Consider the following 18,330-nt stretch of genomic DNA (forward strand, 5'->3'; position numbering starts at 1 on the left):
GAGAATCTATAGATCTTCATGAATATATTCTGTTGTTATATCAGTTTGAGATTCTACTTTTTAAGTAGTAAATCCGGTTTAGAAAGCTAAACCAAACACACCCTAAGGTAATCCTAATAGGAGTAGTAATTTGGCCAAAACAATAATGAACATTTAATGCAATGGGTGATACGAGGATAGAATGTTTTTCTTCTTCTCGGGTTTCGAGGTCCTCAAGAGTGGGGCCCTCGAGGTAGTTGCAACATTATGAATCTACTCGTGTTCATATAATAAACATGGTCACAAAATAAGAAACAATATATCAAACATGAAAACATGGTTCAGAATGGTCCTATAATTATTCTATGTATTTGTAGAATTTATTTGAGACCAAAATCATTTAATTTAGATTTAAAATGAATTAGATATGAATTTTTAATCATTTTACAACAATCAAGGCATATATTCATTTATCTATAACTTCCAAGGTATCTAAAAGTATATTTTTGGTCCCTAGTTATAACTGGTGTGTACTGCGAGTTTATTTCTGTAAAATTGAGGAGCTCTTAAGCAAAATGGTCACGGTCAGCTCATACTGACCAAGTGCTAACCAATATCCACGAATATCAGCCATTGGATCACACGGGTGCGACTCGGAATAAATGGATCACTATGTGGGCGGCGCACACGGTGGTAGGAGACCTCCGCGGGGGTAGGTCACTGGTGAGAGCCATGTCGGCCAACAGAGAGCTCGGCTAGGGCTACAACCTGTTGCCAAGCCACTAGGGCTACGTCAAGCATGCTAGGCACCACCTCGGGGGCAAGGGACAGCTGGAGGGGCATGGTTGGCGGTGAAGGGGCGTTCACGGCGAAAGAGCATGCTTCGATTAGCAATTCCCGCATGGTCCATGCACTATCCAGCTAGGGAAGGGACGTTCGAGGTTGGGTACCTGCTGGCGTAGCTCTAGGTGCTGAGTGGAAGTCGAGGGAGCTCCTGTGGGCTCAAATCAACAACAGTGAGGCGCGATGGGGTTGGATTGTTGTGGTCTAGGTCGTCAGGGTCGATAGAGCTCTAGGGAAGTTGCATTGTAGTTTGTTCGAGCTTCGATGGTCCTGGTGACGCCGGTGGGAAGTCAGGGTGACTCTGGTGTGGCTCAACGAGCACCAGGGCTTATGGGCTGCGACGACACTGGTGGCATGAAGAAGGTGTTCGGGAAGCTAGGAGTGTGAGCTGAGAGGGTGTGAAGGTCTGCATTTTATATGTGTGCACCATTATTAGCCAGAGACAGCTCCAACGTGAGCAGCGTGGCTGGCACATCGGTTGAATATCGGTGAGTTCGTGTCTTTGAATGGCATGATGTCGGGGAAGTAAATGGGGGGACGACTGCCATGAATGCTTATCGCATTCGCTCTCAGGTGATGGGGCCTAGGCTGATGATCGAGCTGCGGATGGCGAGATTGATGGTGACATGCATGTCAAGGAGCAGTGAGAGGGGCAGGAGATTAGGGATGAAAGGTGGGGTTCATCTATTAGCGACTTGGGTGTGTTTGGTTTGACTTTTGGCTTTTGGCTTTTGCCCCCTAAAAGCCAAAAGCCAACTAAAGGGCTGGATCCAGGAAGCAGCTTTTTCTAAAAGCTGACTTTCTCACAGTGCAAATCTGAAAGCACCCCTGTACCTGCTTTTAGTGGCTTTTCGGATGAAACTATGAAAACATATATCGAAGAACTTTTAACGATTTTTAGTGGTTTCTACCAAACAATTTTTAGCTTTTTAATGGCTCACAGCCTACAGCAGCTTTTTCCACAGCTCACAGCCCACAGCAACTTTTTTCACAGCCACAGCCCAACCAAATAGACCCTTGGTGTCGAGGGAGCGCGGGGAAGAGTTGATGCGTGGGGCGAGGCGTCAGCAGCTAAGAGGATCGGGCGAGTGTGGGGGGCAAGCCGATAGGTAGGCCCCTTGTCAAGGGGACAACGGCACGGGGGAAAGGGTTCTGGACCAAAAGCTTCCTAGACCGGCTCGGGCACTGTTTTATCCTTCTCCGTTTTCTAGATTTGAATTTAAGTATGATTTTTTAATCCAATTTAAATGAACTCTAAATCACTTCAAAAAATTACAAAAAAGAAATATCCAGATGAACATGTTGCTGAAGTTTGGACTTTTTTCATTGTCGGGATTTTTGAACAAAAATAATTTCCCCATTTTCTCTCTTTAGGGTAATACAAGATGAAAATATGTCTAGGAAGAGAACATTTTAAATTCTCCTCAACATTTGTAGTGTGTTGTTATTGATTTAAAAGAAATTTTTTAGCAATCAAAAATAGGGTGTTACTGACCTACCCCTTATAAGAAATATCGTCCCGAGATTCTAGGTCAAGCTAGTAGAAGAGATTAGGGTAATTTGCTCGAAGCTCATCCACTCTTTCCCAAGTGGCCTCATCTGTTGTGTGGTGACTCTATCTGACTTTGCACATTTTCACCACAATCCTTCGGGTAGACCCCCTTAAATCAATGTCACATATTATTATAAAATAGAAGCTATGTAGAAAATAGCTAAATAAATACATCATATGACGACAACGATCTCAACAACCATAGTTGAGATGACGACCTAGACCTCTTCGAACTCATCGTAACATCCTTCATGATCCTCCAGCGGTACCTGTCCTTGACCTGGTGTGATTATAGCAAGGGTGAGCTCTCATACGGTCATCGCTCAACAAGTGTGGGAAAAGTGTAGTTGCTTTTAGTGTTGGTCAAATTTTGATTAGCAATTACTAGGTATAAGTAAATACCAACTCAATTAAATAATTGATCAGAATTAATAATAAATCCCACAATGCAATGCAAATGACAAGTTAAGTTTAATTCCATAAATTACTTATGTGAGGGTCCAAGCCGCTCTTGACCGTAAGCACGACTGATATACCAGTTTTGCACTCTGCAGAGGTTGTGTAACTTTATCCACAAGTTAAGTTACCCATTTTCTAAGGATTGCGACTTCCCATTCATCTCTACCAAAAGACGAGGCAGAGTCCTACTACGAGGCCCCTACAAAGTTCCACTAGCTTCAGAAAACCCGCTACGGTTTCTGCGAGAAGGGGGTGATATGGGAATTCCTCTTCTGAAAAGCCATCGCAGCATGATTGCCCCTTTCCGGTAAGGTATTCCTCCACTAGCTTTCCTAATTAGTCAGCCAATGATGTCTCATACCACCCTTGTAGCACTGTTTTCTCGGATAGTTCTCAATGTTCCAATTAACACAATGAGCTTATTATGAACAATAATAGATGACCAACAATAATAAATCATAATGGAACATGGTCATGAGTCATAAATATCATTAATTCCAAAACCAGGTAGAGCAATAGCAAGACTATCCAATAATTCATTTTTTGCAAGGTGTGGGGTAAACAAACTAGGTAACATATTAGGTCCCATCAGCTTAACCTAATAGTGCCACGATGATTAATAGAACATTATTAGGTAAAAGATTGTGATCAAGGACACAACTTGCCTTTGTGGTGAAACTTCGTGTACTTCTCTAAGTTTGGGCTTCAGGTTCCTCGTGACATCGCTTCTATTCATAGCAACACATACAAATAAAAAATAATGATTATGATAACATTACACCAAAGCATGGGAATAAATAACACAATTATATTCTACGCATCGACAGGTTCAAGAACTGCTAAATTCAGAGTTAAAATGATTTAGGTATGAGTTTTCTAAGTTCTATGAATTATTTTTATGCTAAAATCAACTTTTTAGATTTAATTTAATAAGATCTAGACTTTGATTATTAATTATATAGTGATCAAGGGCTAAACTGTAAGAATCTGATACCATACTTATATTCTCTTAAACTAGGTATGGATGGCGGGTCTATTTCCTAAAAACATAGGGACTCTTTTGCAATTTGCCTTGGCCGAAGGAGTATCGTGATGCCTCAGCCGCCTGATTATAAATCTACAGCGCAGATTAATTCATCACCCTACCGAACCGGTACACAACCGGATCTGTTGGATCTCGAATCAATAGCATGAGAGACATCCACGCCTCAAACTACTCCACACCCTCCATCACTGCAATTCAGATTATAAACAGGCGATTGGGTATGAGTAATCTAATCATAGCCGTCCATTCTAGATTGATGGCCCAAAATTCATCTTCCTCCACTAGGCAGACAATAGGTGGTGACGCCGCATGCCCACGACGGCTGATCACCGGTGAATCTCGTTTGTGCGTTCTGGTGTTCGAACGACTCCGCGAACAAGTGCTAACTGAAAGTCGCCTAGAGGGGTGAATAGGCGAAACCTAAAAATTATAAACTTTGAACACACAATTCACCCGGGGTTAGGATTAGAAATAAATAATAGTGAATTCAGAGTGCGAAAGATAGTTCTTCTTGCTATGAGTTGCTCAATCAATTCGGATAACTTTGGGAGCAAACTCAAAACAATGTGAGCAAGAGAATTTTAGTGAGAGGGGAGAGGGAAGAAACAAATCGAGTGGTGAAGATCAACACAATTGAACATGGCGATTTATTTCCTGAGATTCAGTTTCAAAGAACCTACTCCCTATTGAGGAGGCCACAAAGGCTGGGTCTATTTGAACCTTTTCCCTCTCTCAATCGGTCACTTAGACCGGTTGAGTGTTTATTCTTAATCTCACGGGTCACAAAGACCCCACAAGGATCACCACACACTTAGGTGTCTCTTGCTAGCTTTACAAATCACTTGGAAAGATTAGAGAGAGATGAAGAAGGCAACCAAGCAACAAGAGCAACAAATGAAACACAAATCACCCTCTCTCAAGTCACTAAACACTTTGATCACTTGACTTGATTATGGCACTTGGAGAGGATTGAAGGCTTTGAATGTGTCTTTGGAGTGTATTCTTTGCTCTTGTATTGAAAGTTGAGAGTGGAAAGCTTGGATGACTTGAATGGTGGTGGTTGGGGGTATTTATAGCCCCAACCACTATTCTAGCCGTTGGCTGAGTTCTCTGTCGATGGGCACACCGGACAGTCCGGTACGCACCAGACATTGTACTGTTCATTGTCCGGTGCGTGCCACGTCAGCCGACCGTTGGGGTTTGGAGCTGCCGATCCTTGTGGTACACCAGACAGTCTACTCTAACCTGATTGTCGCAGACTGTCTCTGACTTCTGACGCTGCAAACTGTCGTGGCAGTCACCCGTTGGTGAAGTCGACCCTTGCTCGTGGGCTCACCGGATAGTCCGGTGCACACAGGACAATCCAGTGATTTTTAGCCAAGAAGCGCTGCGAATTCCCGAGAGCGTCCAGTTCGCTGGGTGCTCCAGCCTGGGCACCGAACACTGTCCGGTGCGCTGCAGGCTGGTGCAAATCTGTTTTGCTCCATACTTATAGAATTTCCCCAAGGGTTATTTTCCTTATGTGTGTATGTGAACTTTATGCACCTGAGAGAAGATCAACTAGGCAAACTAGTTAGTCCATAAGGTTTGTGATGGTCGTCAAACACCAAAATCGATTATAGGAAATGGTTGAGGCCATTTCCCTTTCAATCTCCCCCTTTTTGGTGATTGATGCCAACAGAAACCAAAGCAAATACAAAATGTAGAAATGTAGCTAGTTTGCATTTGACAAATGTGCATAAGTTACTTTGAAATGAATGTAGTTCTAATCAACTATGATTGTTTTGATATATTTAACATTTTGGACCACATTTGCACCACTTAGCTTGTTTTTGCAAATCTTTTGGAAAAGTCTTTTCAAATTCTTTTGCAATTAGCCAATGGTATAAGAATATGATTTCGAAAGCATTTTCAAGTTTTGAAAGATTCTCCCCCGTTTTCAAATGCTTTTCCTTTGGCTAAATAAAAGCTCCCCTGAAAAAGTTCTCCACTTAGTTGTCAAAAGGGTTTTTGCGAATGCAATTTTTGTAAAAAGTTTTTAGAAAACAAGGTGGTGGTGTGGTCCTTTTACTTTGGCCTATTAATTTCTCCCCCTTTGGCATTAAGCGCCAAAAACGAAGAAAAACTAGAGGCATTATCAATATATATATGAAAGTAAGTACATGAGTAGGGCAAAGGAGATATGATACCGATAGAGTCGTAGTGGAAGCCTTGCCTTTGCCAATTACTACATTTCCCTTTCAATCTAAGACTAAGCATAGAAATACTCATGGAAACATATTAGTCTTAGCTTTGGCACAAGAAGAATAAGAAATATGCATTTGCACCAAATGAAAGATATGTGACATGATCAAAGGTATAAAATGTGTAATGTGTGCAATATTTCAATCAAAGTTTCGAGAATCTAAGACATTTAGTTCATTCCTAATCTTGCTAAAAGTCTTTTCATCCAGGGGCTTGGTGAAGATATCAGCTAATTGGTTGTGGGTGCTAACATAAGCAATTTCGATATCCCCCTTTTGTTGGTGATATCTCAGAAAGTGATACCGGATGTCTATGTGCTTAGTGTGGCTGTGTTCAACAGGATTATCCGCCATGCAGATTGCACTCTCATTGTCACATAGAAGAGGAACTTTGCTCAATTTGTAGCCATAGTCCCTAAGGGTTTGCCTCATCCAGAGTAATTGCACACAATAATGTCCTGCATCAATATACTCAGCTTCGGTAGTTGATAGAGCTACTGAATTTTGTTTCTTTAAAGCCCAAGACACCAGGGATCTTCCCAAAAACTGATAAGTCCCTGATGTACTCTCTCTATCAATTTTACATCTGGCATAATCGGCATCAGAATACCTGATTAGATCAAAGGTAGATCCCTTGGGGTACCATAGCCCAAACTTAGGAGTGTAAACTAAATACCTCATGATTCTTTTCACGGCTCTAAGGTGAACTTCCTTAGGATTGGCCTGGAACCTTGCACACATGCATACTAAAAGCATAATATCCGGTCATGAAGCACATAAATAGAGTACGGATCCTATCATCGACCAGTATACCTTTTGATCTACAAACTTACCTCCTGTGTCGAGGTCAAGATGCCCATTTGTTCCCACGGGTGTCTTGATGGGTTTGGCATTCTCCATTCCAAACTTGAGTATATCTTGAATGTACTTTGTTTGTCATATGAAGGTGCCCTCTTGGAGTTGCTTGACTTGGAAACCAAGGAAATACTGAGGCTCCCCCATCATGGACATCTGAAATTTATGTATCATAATCCTACTAAACTCTTCACAAGATGAGTTGTTAGTAGATCCAAAGATAATATCATCAACATAAATTTGGCATATAAACAAGTCTTTATCAATTGTTTTGGTGAAGAGAGTAGGGTCAGCTTTTCCGACTTTAAAACGTTAGTGAGAAGAAAGTCTCTTAGGCATTCATACCATGCTCTTGGGGCTTGTTTGAGTCCATAAAGCGCCTTGAAGAGCTTATAGACATGTGTAGGATACTCACTATCTTCAAAGCCAGGAGGTTGCTCAACATATACCTCTTCCTTGATAAGGCCATTGAGGAAGGCACTTTTCACGTCCATTTGATATAACTTAAATCCATGGTAAGTAGCATAGGCAAGTAATATTCGAATTGACTCAAGCCTAGCTACGGGTGCATAGGTTTCATCAAAATCCAAACCTTCGACTTGTGAATAACCTTGGCCACAAGTTGGGCTTTGTTCCTAGTCACCACACCATGCTCATCTTGTTTGTTGCGGAATACCCACTTGGTACCTACAACATTTTGGTTAGGACGTGGAAGTAAATGTCATACCTCATTCCTCGTGAAGTTGTTGAGCTCCTCTTGCTTTGCCACCACACAGTCAGGATCTCTAAGTGCATCCTCTATCCTGTATGGCTCAATAGAAGACACAAAAGAGAAATGTTCACAAAAATGAGCAACTTGAGATCGAGTGGTTACCCCTAGTGAATGTTACCAAGTATGGAGTTGACAGGGTGATCTCTTTGAATTGCTTGGTGGACTCTTGGGTGCGGTGGTCTTTGATCTTGAACTTCTTGTTCATCTTCCTTTTCTTGATCATTTTCATCTCCCCCTTGATCAATGTCTTCCTCTTGAGGTGGTTTATTGTCTTGATATTGATCCTCATCTTCTTAAGCTAGTTCCTCACCTTGAGTTGGTGGAGATGCTTGAATGCAAGATGATGGTTGATCTTGTGCTTGTGAAGGCTCTTCGATTTCTTTTGGACACACATCTCCAATGGACCTGTTCCTTAGCGCGACACATGGAGCCTCTTCATCATCTAATTTATCAGGAAGAACTTGCTCTACTTGAGAGCCATTAGTCTCATCAAACACAATGTCACAAGAAACTTCAACTAATCCAGTGGACTTGTTGAAGACTCTATATGCCCTTGTGTTTGAGTCATAACCAAGTAAAAAGCCTTCTACTGCTTTAAGAGCAAATTTTGAATTTCTACCTCTTTTAATAAGAATAAAGCACTTGCTCCCAAAAACTCTAAAATAAGTAACATTGGGCTTTTTACCATTGAGAAGTTCATATGATGTTTTCTTGAGGATTTGGTGAAGGTAGAGTCGGTTGATGGAGTATCAAGCGGTGTTAATCGCCTCTGCCCAAAACCGATCCGATGTTTTGTATTCATCAAGCATGGTCCTTGCCATATCCAAAAGAGTTCTATTCTTTCTCTCCACAACACTGTTTTGTTGAGGTGTGTAGGGAGAAGAGAACTCATGCTTGATGTCCTCCTCCTTGAGAAATCTTTCAATTTGAGAGTTCTTAAACTCCGTTCCATTGTCACTTCTAATCTTCTTGATTCTCAATCCAAACTCATTTTGAGCCCGTCTCAAGAATTTATTTAAGGTCTCTTAGGTTTGAGATTTTTCCTGCAAAATGAGCACCCAAGTGAAGCGAGAATAATCATCCACAATTATAAGACAGTGCTTACTCCCGCTAATGCTTATGTAAGCAATCAGACCGAATAGATCCATGTGGAGTAGCTCAAGCGGCCTCTCAATCGTCATGATGTTCTTGTGTGGATGATGAACTCCAACTTGCTTCCCTGCTTGACACACACTACAAATCATGTCTTTCTCAAAATGAACATTTGTTAGTCCTAAAATGTGTTTCCCCTTTTGAAGCTTATGAAGATTCTTCATCCCAACATGAGCAAGTCGGTGATGCCAGAGCCAGCCCATGTTAGTCTTAGCAATTAAGCAAGTGTCTAGTTCAGCATTGTTATCATTGAAATCAACTAAGTATAACTGACCATCTAACACCCCCTTAAAAGCTATTGAATCATCACTTCTTCTAAAGACGGTAACATCAACATCAGAAAATAGACAGTTGTAGCCCATTTTACATAATTGAGAAACAGAAAGCAAGTTGTAATCTAAAGAATCTACAAGAAAAACATTAGAAATGGAATGGTCAGGAGATATAGAAATTTTACCCAATCCTTATACCAAACATTGATTTCCATCCCCGGATGTGATTGCTCTTTAGGGATCATCATTTTTCTCATATGAGAAGAACATCCTTTTCTCCCCTGTCATATGGTTTGTGCACCCATTGTCGATTATCCAACTTGTTCCGTCGGATGCATAAACCTACAACACAAGTTTAGGCCTTGTTCTTAGGTACCCAAATGGTCTTGGGTTCTTTCACATTAGAGACAAGTACCTTGGGTACCCAAACACAAGTCTTTGGACTCTTGTGTGTGCCCCCAACATATTTGGCAATGACCTTGCCTGATTTGTTAGTAAGCACAAATGATGCATCAAAAGTTTTAAATGAAATGCTATGTTCATTTGAGGCATCAACAACATTTTTCTTAGGCATTTTGATATGAGTGGTATGCCTAGAGCTAGAAGCCTCATTACTGTAAATAAAAGCATGATGAGAAACAGAATGAGATTTCTTAGCATGAGTTTTTCTAATCTTATGCTCAAGATAGTTTTCAGGATATAAGATGTAATCTTTTCTATCCTGAACCATGGGAGCCTTGCCCTTAACAAAGTTAGAAAGCTTGTTTCTATGGGCATTAAGTTTGATGTTGCTTTGGCTTCCAGATTGGAAGCCAATGCCATCCTTAATGCCACGTTGTCTCCCATTATAAAGCATATTATGAGCAAATTCAAATTTTTCTTTATCAAGCTCATGCTTGGAAATTTTAGCATTTAATTTAGCTATGTGATCATTTTGTTCTTTAATCATAGCAAGGTGATCATTCATAGCATCAATATTAATATCTCTACATATAGTGCAAATGGTAATATGCTCAATGGTAGATGTAGAGGGTTTGCAAGCATTCAATTCTTCAATCTTAGCAATTAAACTAACCTTTTCGGTTCTAAGACAAGAAATTGAGTCATTGCATGCTTTTAGCTCTTTAGTTAAGTTATTACATTTTTCAACTTCAAGAGCATAAACATCTTTTAGCTTAACAAATTTTTTATTTTCCTTAACGAGCAAGTCCTCTTGGCATTCCAAGATCTCATCCTTCTCGTTAATGGGTTTTATCAATTCATTGATTTTCTTCTTTTGTTCCATGGTAAGGTTTGCAAAAAGAGAAGTCAAATCATCATTATTTTCACTAGAGCTACCCTCATCATCGGAAGTAGTGTATTTGGGGGTATCTCTAGAGTGTACGTTCTTATTTTTGCTATCCTTGGCCATGAGACATTTGTGGCCGACGTTGGGGAAGAGGAGACCTTTGTTGACGACGATGTTGGCAGCATCCTCATTGGATGAGGAGTTGGTGGAGCTCTCATCGGAGTCCAATTCCCGTCCCATGTGCGCCTCGCCACCTTTCTTCTTGTTGTAGTATCTCTTCTTCTCCATCTTCTTCTTCCCTTTCTTCTCGTCGTCTCTATCACTATCACTTGTATATGGACATTTAGCAATAAAATGGCCAGACTTACCACACCTGTAGTGAACCCTCTTGGAGCAGGGTTTGTAGTCCTTCCCCTTCCTTTACTTGAGGATTTGCCGGAAGCTCTTGATGATAAGAGCCATCTCCTTGTTGTCAAGCTTGGAGGCGTCAATTGGGAGCCTATTTGTTGGTGTAGGCTCTTCCTTCTTTTCTTCTGTTGCCTTGAATGCAACGGGTTGCACCTTAGGTGTGGAGGTGGCGCCTTGCTCCAAGTTGAAAATATGTTTGGAGTCTTTGATCATAAGTTCAAAGCCCACAAACTTGCCAATAACCTCCTCAGGAGTAAAAATCCTTTTCTCTAATAATTTCGATTAACTCAAATGGCTTTGGACTTGTGGACACAATTTACCATAAGTGTAGGGGTCAAACTGTAAGTTCTAGGGGCTTGGATTAAATCTCCCTTAACTACATATGTACTGCGGGTAAATTTGCATGATTTTCAGGGGCCCTTTAGCAATTATGGTTGGCAGCAGTACGCGCACGCACCTCGAGGCACTCGATCAGGATTCGATGCACTAGATTAAATCTTGAACCGGTACACAACCCTGGTCGCCCGATTCGCATCCAACAATTCAGATTCAATATGGTCGAAGGGGCATTCCAAAGGTTTCAAAAAAATTCTGAACCACTATCATAGATATTTTTATTTCTTTATTTTATTATTTTATGATATACCTTTTTTTCTACTACCAATTTTAGGCCTTACAAGATCAACACAATTGAACATGGCGATTTGTTTCCCAAGGTTCGGTTCCAAAGAACCTACTCCCCGTTGAGGAGGCCATAAAGGTCGGGTCTATTTCAACTATTTCCCTCTCTCAATCAGTCACTTAGACTGGTTGAGTGCTTCTTCTTAATCTCACGGGTCACAAAGACCCAATAAGGATCACCACACACTTAGATGTCTCTTGCTAGCTTTACAAATCACTTGGAAAGATTAGAGAGAGATGAAGAAGGCAACCAAGCAACAAGAGCAACATATGAAACACAAATCACCCTCTCTCAAGTCACTAAACACTTTTGATCACTTGACTTGATTATGGCACTTGGAGAGGATGGAAGGCTTTGAATGTGTCTTTGGAGTGTATTATTTGCTCTTGTATTGAATGTTGAGAGTGGAAAGCTTGGATGACTTGAATGGTGGTGGTTGGGAGGGTATTTATAGGTCCAACCACTATCCTTGGTGTTGGCTGAGTTCTCTGTCGATGGGCACACTGGAGACTGCACTATTCATTGTCCAATGCGTGCCACATCAACGGACCGTTGGGGTTTGGAGCTACCGACCGTTGACTTTGTCTGTCCTTGTGGTGCACCGGACAGTCCGGTGGCACACCGGATAGTCTGGTGTGACCTGACTGTCGCAGACTGTCTCTGACTTCTGACGCTACAGACTGCCGTGGCAGTCGACCGTTGGTGAAGTCGACCGTTGCTTGGGGGCTCACCGGACAGTCTGGTGATTTTTAGCCAAGAAGCGCTGCGAATTCCCGAGAGCGGCCAGTTCACTGGGTGCTCCAGCCTAGGCACCAGACACTGTCCGGTGCACACCGGACAGTCCGACGCGCTGCAGTCTGGTGCAAATATGTTTTGCTCCATACTTATAGAATTGCCCCACGGGTTATTTTCCTTATGTGTGTATGTGAACTTTATGCACCTGAGAGAAGATCAACTAGGCAAACTACTTAGTCCATAAGGTTTGTGATGGTTTCGATTATAGGAAATGGTTGAGACCATTTCCCTTTCACTAACCGATTCTGAGTATATCACAAATTATTGGTGTGGGATCTCACCTTCAATTTAGATGCCGGAGCATGTAGATCGTGTGGCACCACGGTTTGGCAAAACGGCGGGTCTCCGATGAGCAATCCCAGGCGACCCAATCGACGTCTGGCATCAATGACTCCGTCCATGGTTTCCCTACACCCTGGTGAACTCCATCAGCCACTGACTAGATACCGAGCAGCGACGTAGGCAAGTGGTCACGACGGCGGCTATCCTGCGCTGCGTTCTTGTCTACAGTTCTCGGTGGTGGCTTTACAGTGGCAGTGGCAAACCTGGTTCGATGGAATGAGAGGGGCAGCGGCTTGGGTTATATAGGTGTAGGGGGCGAGTTAGTTCAGACCTAACAGAACATCCATGATTCTCGGTGGGTGGTTACGTATGGTGGCGACCTACACAGTTTGTTACGGCGCTTGTGGGGGAGGGAAGCATCTGGAAGGCAGGGCCCATCGGTAGTGTCTTGGTGCGGTGCAGAGGGGCTGGCGCGAGGAGCCCACCAATCAGTGAACCATTGAGCATGCGTAAGGTGGGAAGGGTGGCTCACATGAGGGGGGCCCTATCGACACCGTTTCCATTGGCTGGGACGATGCATTGATGTGTGTAAGTGGGCCGAGGCTACAGGGACGGTCCACCGGGTCAGTTTTTTTTCAGTTTCTATTTCAAATATCTACTTTGAACTCAAATCTGGGTTTGATTAGCAAACTCAAATACGAGTGCAACAAACAAAGAACCTATTGGGGGTCTTCCTCTTCCGAAGGTCCTCAAAAACAAGACTAACCATATGTTTGCAGCATGATATGGATTATTACAGGGAGCTTTGGCTTCAGGATGAAAGTTTTCTCCCATGGGAAAAGGCATACGATGTGAAGATGTAACCCGAAGATGATAAGAATGGACGCCAAAGCTAGAGCCGAAGAGTAATAGCTTTGGCTTAAAATGGTGATGAAGACCAAACATGATGCTGACTGGAAGAAAAAGACCAGCTAGTCCTTAATGATTTATGTTATGTCATAAGTAAATGTCAAGGACATAAATGTACTTTTACCTAGGCTGCATCTCGTGCCTATAAATAGATGAACAGTAGCATCATACTGTTCACACTGGATTGTAATCTCTCTCGCTTCAGCACCTTTGAACAAGCTGAAGCACCTTTGAACAAGCTGAAGCATTTGAGAACAAGTGGCCAACATTGGCGCCCACCTCCGGTGAACTCAAACAACTACCTTCGGCAAGCATTCACCTTCGTCGTGCCGCCGAAGAAGGCAATAGCGCCAGGGGCTGCCCTGCAGCCACTGGACACCAATCAAGAGACATTCTCACTGAGAGAAGCTTGGAGCCAGAAAAGGAAGGCTACCATCCCAACACCACATGAAGAGGAGTTGGACCAGGAAATTAGAGACCAGGAAGCCATACATCAACAAGTGCAGAGGAAGAGAGAAGATGCTTTGGCTAGCTGAACTTCAGAGGAAGATCGACGAAGCTGCTGAAGAAATGCGCGACATCACCTAAGATGACCAAGGACGAAGGCCTCAACAGAGAGAGCTTCGTCAAGAAAGTACAATCAATGATGATGAATGGTATGATGACTTTCATCCTGGTAACTTTGCTTTTGATGACGCTTCTCCTCTAGCAGCAGAGTTGTAGGCTACTCCATGGCCACCATCTTACAAGCCACCGCAGCTTCCCATGTACGATGGGCACTCGGATCCGAAGCAGTTTCTCATGAGCTAGGAAGCAACCATATCCTCATATGGGGGCACAAAACTGTCATGGCGAAATCCTTCGTCTTGGCGGTCAGGAGTGTAGCTCATACATGGTATTCTTCCCTTCGCCCGGGAACGATCACGTCATGGCAAAAGATGAAGGACATGCTGGTAACTAGCTTCTAGGGTTTCTAGACGAAGCCAGTAACTGCCCAAGCATTGTTCCAGTGTACACAAGACCATGAAGAGTACCAGTAGGCATATGTTTGGAGATTCCTGCGACTCAGAGCCTAGGCGCCAACGGTGCCAAATGAGATTGTCATCGAAGCTATGATCAAGGGGCTCCAGCTAGGACCGATAGCGAAGTATTTTGCTGGGAAGCCACCACAAACTCCGGAAAAGCTCCTCAAGAAGATGGATGAATATATCCAAGCTAACAATGATTTTCGCCAGAGAAGGGAGGAGGCTTACAGGTATTCAGAGATGACTAGGGGCTTTAGTGGAAGATTCCACCACAGGCATGTCAGAACAATCTACAATCCCAGCACAAATGACGATAGGGAAAACCACACTCAAGGCAGCCAACAAAGCTCACAATCTTCAGGAGTGCAACAAACCTCTTACAGGCCACTAGCTCCAAGAGGTAGAGGAGGAAGAAGCTTTGGAGGAAGGTTCAACAATCAATCCAGGACATTGTTTTGCTTATTCTATGGGGAGGATAAGGGACACACAACAAGGACGTGCCAAGTCAAGATCCAAAAGAAAAAGGAGATAGCTGAAGCCGAAGCATGGCAGAATCAGCCGAAGCAGGTCTTGCATACTACCTCATGCTATTCGCCATATATCCCTAAGTATGTAGGCAACCAGCAACCCACGACATCAGTTGCTTTGGCAAGTCATTCTCAAGCTACTTGGGCTCAGTTACCACCACCACCACCATTGACACCTACATTGGTTCATAATCAGCAGCCAGAAGGGCATCGCCAAGCGCAACAACAGCGCGACACTCGAGAAGAGTCCGAAGCTTGCACAGTCAACAACATTGTGCCCGAGTCGAGACATAATTACTAAAGCAACACAGGGGCTCGACCAGAATGTTTCCAAGTTCAATGTATTTTTACTTTTTTGTCTCTAAATTTTCCCCTTCGAAGACAATATAAGAAGGTTTAACCTTTGGCCTATTGTAATAAATCTATGGTTACACCATCGAGTGTAACAAGGGTGACAAAAGCTCTAAAGTCGTTCCTAAGGGGATCTAGAGCTAAAATACCACCTAAGTAAAAAGGTGAAGAAGTTCCAAAGTTGTTCCTAAGGGGATGCAGAGCTAAAATGCCACCTAAGTCAAAGGTGAAGAAGCTCCAAAGTTGGGGATACAGAGCTTAGCTCCAAACTCGTTCCTAAGGGAATGCAGAGCTGAAATACTACCTAAGTAAAAGGTGAAGAGACTCCAAAGTCGTTACTAAGGGAATGCAGAGTCTTGGTTTTTCTTTGATGATTTGCATGTGAACATCATTTGCATCATATCATATTGCATAACATCGCATCATACATCATTTTGCGTCGACAAAAGCAGTGGAGAAGAAGAAAAATTGCTCCTTCAAACATACATGTCGGCTCATGAAAGAATGTACCAATAACACAAGATATGCCTTTGGCAGATATATGTTTACATGGGGATGGTACCTTCATTAACAATATAACTACATAATAGCCATAACATGATATTCAGTATTGTCTCGGCAGAAGGGGGATTTCTTTCTTCGTGAAGCGTGAAAAGAAGGGAAGGTGTTTTTTTCGCCAGCAGCTCAAAATGGTATGTACGAAGGTTTCACACATCACAAAGAAATATGTTACATTAATATACATGTTAATAGTTGATAATTGTTTCTTACAAAAACGAAAGCTACACACAAGGACACTAAACTCTCAAATATACACAACTTCAGTTTTCTTTTAGGACTTTGTCGGTAGCTTCGTTCAGCAGCTTGTCGACAGCTTCGTCAATGGCCTCATTAGCAATCCTAATCATATCAAGCGCCCCCTTCACATATTGATTAGTTTTAGGATCGTATGGCTCTGGGGGGAGAAAGCTCAGATGCATTAAAATACAAATATCTGTTAGTATAGAAGCTACAAAATATTACAAAGCTATTTTAAATGTATAATGGAATTAAAGGTTTATTGAAATTCAATTTATATCACTTATCTGGTTGAGGATAATTTCTAAAAAAATCTCCGGTAAGAGAAAAGTTTAACTTGATTCTTGTAAAGAATATGTTTTAAATATATAGTTTAACAAAGGATATACAAGGATCTTTTTCGATATGATCACGCCATTAAGCAACATATTACAACCCCCAAATCAAGCTACATCAACTCAAGAACAACTAACATCATCACCAATCCAAGTCTTTGATGGACCAATTACACATAGCCGAGCTAAGATGCTACATCAAGAGGTGCACACGCTACTTTATAAATTTCAATTAAACACTAATGAGAATTTTATGCTACCTAAGTCGTGTATGCTGATATTACTTAGGTTTACCAAAGAGGAAGGACAAAACATATCAAAGGCGAATCAGCAAGAAGAGCTATGTCCGAGTCAGTTCAGCGCTACAGAACCGTCCAGAAGAAACAATCATATCTTTTGATTCCCAAAAGCTATGAAGGCACATAAGTACTTTTTGGAAAGCTCTTGAAGTCTAGTTTCCAATGCTTCTAAGGCCGACTTAATCAAATCTACCAGAAAGGCAGGCGACCTACTTTAGTGCTGACTGGTCAGAAGGTCAACAGTCTGCTTGATGACCTAGTTTTCGTATTAAACTGCATCATTCTACAAAGTTTCATTAAGCATGCTATACATGGTGAGAAAGCTTATCAAGTTAGCTTTCCAACGCATCCAGCCCCACATCATTTAGAGATTCCTAGAAGATGTTATTATCAAAATACTGAAGACTGCGCAGAAGTCAAACAGCCACACGGAATTCAGCTCTGCGGATCTCCCGAAGAGGCTCGTTCACATTAGCACGTGAAAATACTTTTGTTTCGTGTTTATACCTCTCTAAGGCTGGTTGTTACTAGTATAAATACCCCCCTATGTCTATGATGTAAGGCAACTTTTGATAATCTAAAACAGAACCCCCTTTGTTCAGCTGTGTGCTAACAAATATTGAGAGTGATCTCTACCCCTTTGCTCTTGTGAATTCCTTCGCGGGATTGCAGAAGCGGCGACTTCATCCGCTCTCAAGTGGTGCTCCTACTCCCTTCGAGGTCTCCTCGATTGATTGTAGGTTATGTTGGTTGGTTCTTTGAGAGTGTGGTTGGGCGAATCCTCGATTCAGGCTGCCGGTTAAAGACGGTGGTTGGCTTCGAGTTTTATTTGTCAGGTTGCACTAGTTATCACTGCTTGCAACAAGTTATCTTGGCTTCTTTGAAGCTAGTTATCTAAAGATTGATCCAACATCGTGAAGATCGGGCATCGTGACGCATCATCTAGTATCAAAGCCTCAGTTGCCACGGTAGGATTCTTTACCCTTAGCTACATATATTTTGTGTTCGTCCTATCCACCAAAAAGCCATAAAATATTTTTGCCATAGCCCTTTGTTTCAATCTGTTGTTCCAGTGAGTTTTGTTAAGTTTCAGTCCTTAGAATCTTTGTTTAGTTGCTGGTCACTCTATCCTTTGTGTTTCCTTTGAGCCTCTTGTTGGGGACTTGTTCTCAAATGCTATGAATTAAGAACAAGGCAACACAAAAAATGTTAAATGTTAATGCCCTTCGTCCAACGAAGCATTATTCCCTTAAGGATTAATGAGCCTTGGACGAAGATTAAAGACAATATGATTACGAAGGTTAAGTTTTCGTAATTGAATCCTAAAGTAATATAAAATACGAAGCGTCAAAGGTGAATAAATTATAAACGAACAACATTGCTTTCATATTATATCAATTTAACACATTTAAGCATTGGGTACAATTATACCTTTGCCTTGGCAAAAGATTGATTCCCG

This window comes from Zea mays, chromosome 9 (genome assembly GCF_902167145.1).
Source record: "Zea mays cultivar B73 chromosome 9, Zm-B73-REFERENCE-NAM-5.0, whole genome shotgun sequence".
NCBI lineage: Eukaryota > Viridiplantae > Streptophyta > Magnoliopsida > Poales > Poaceae > Zea > Zea mays.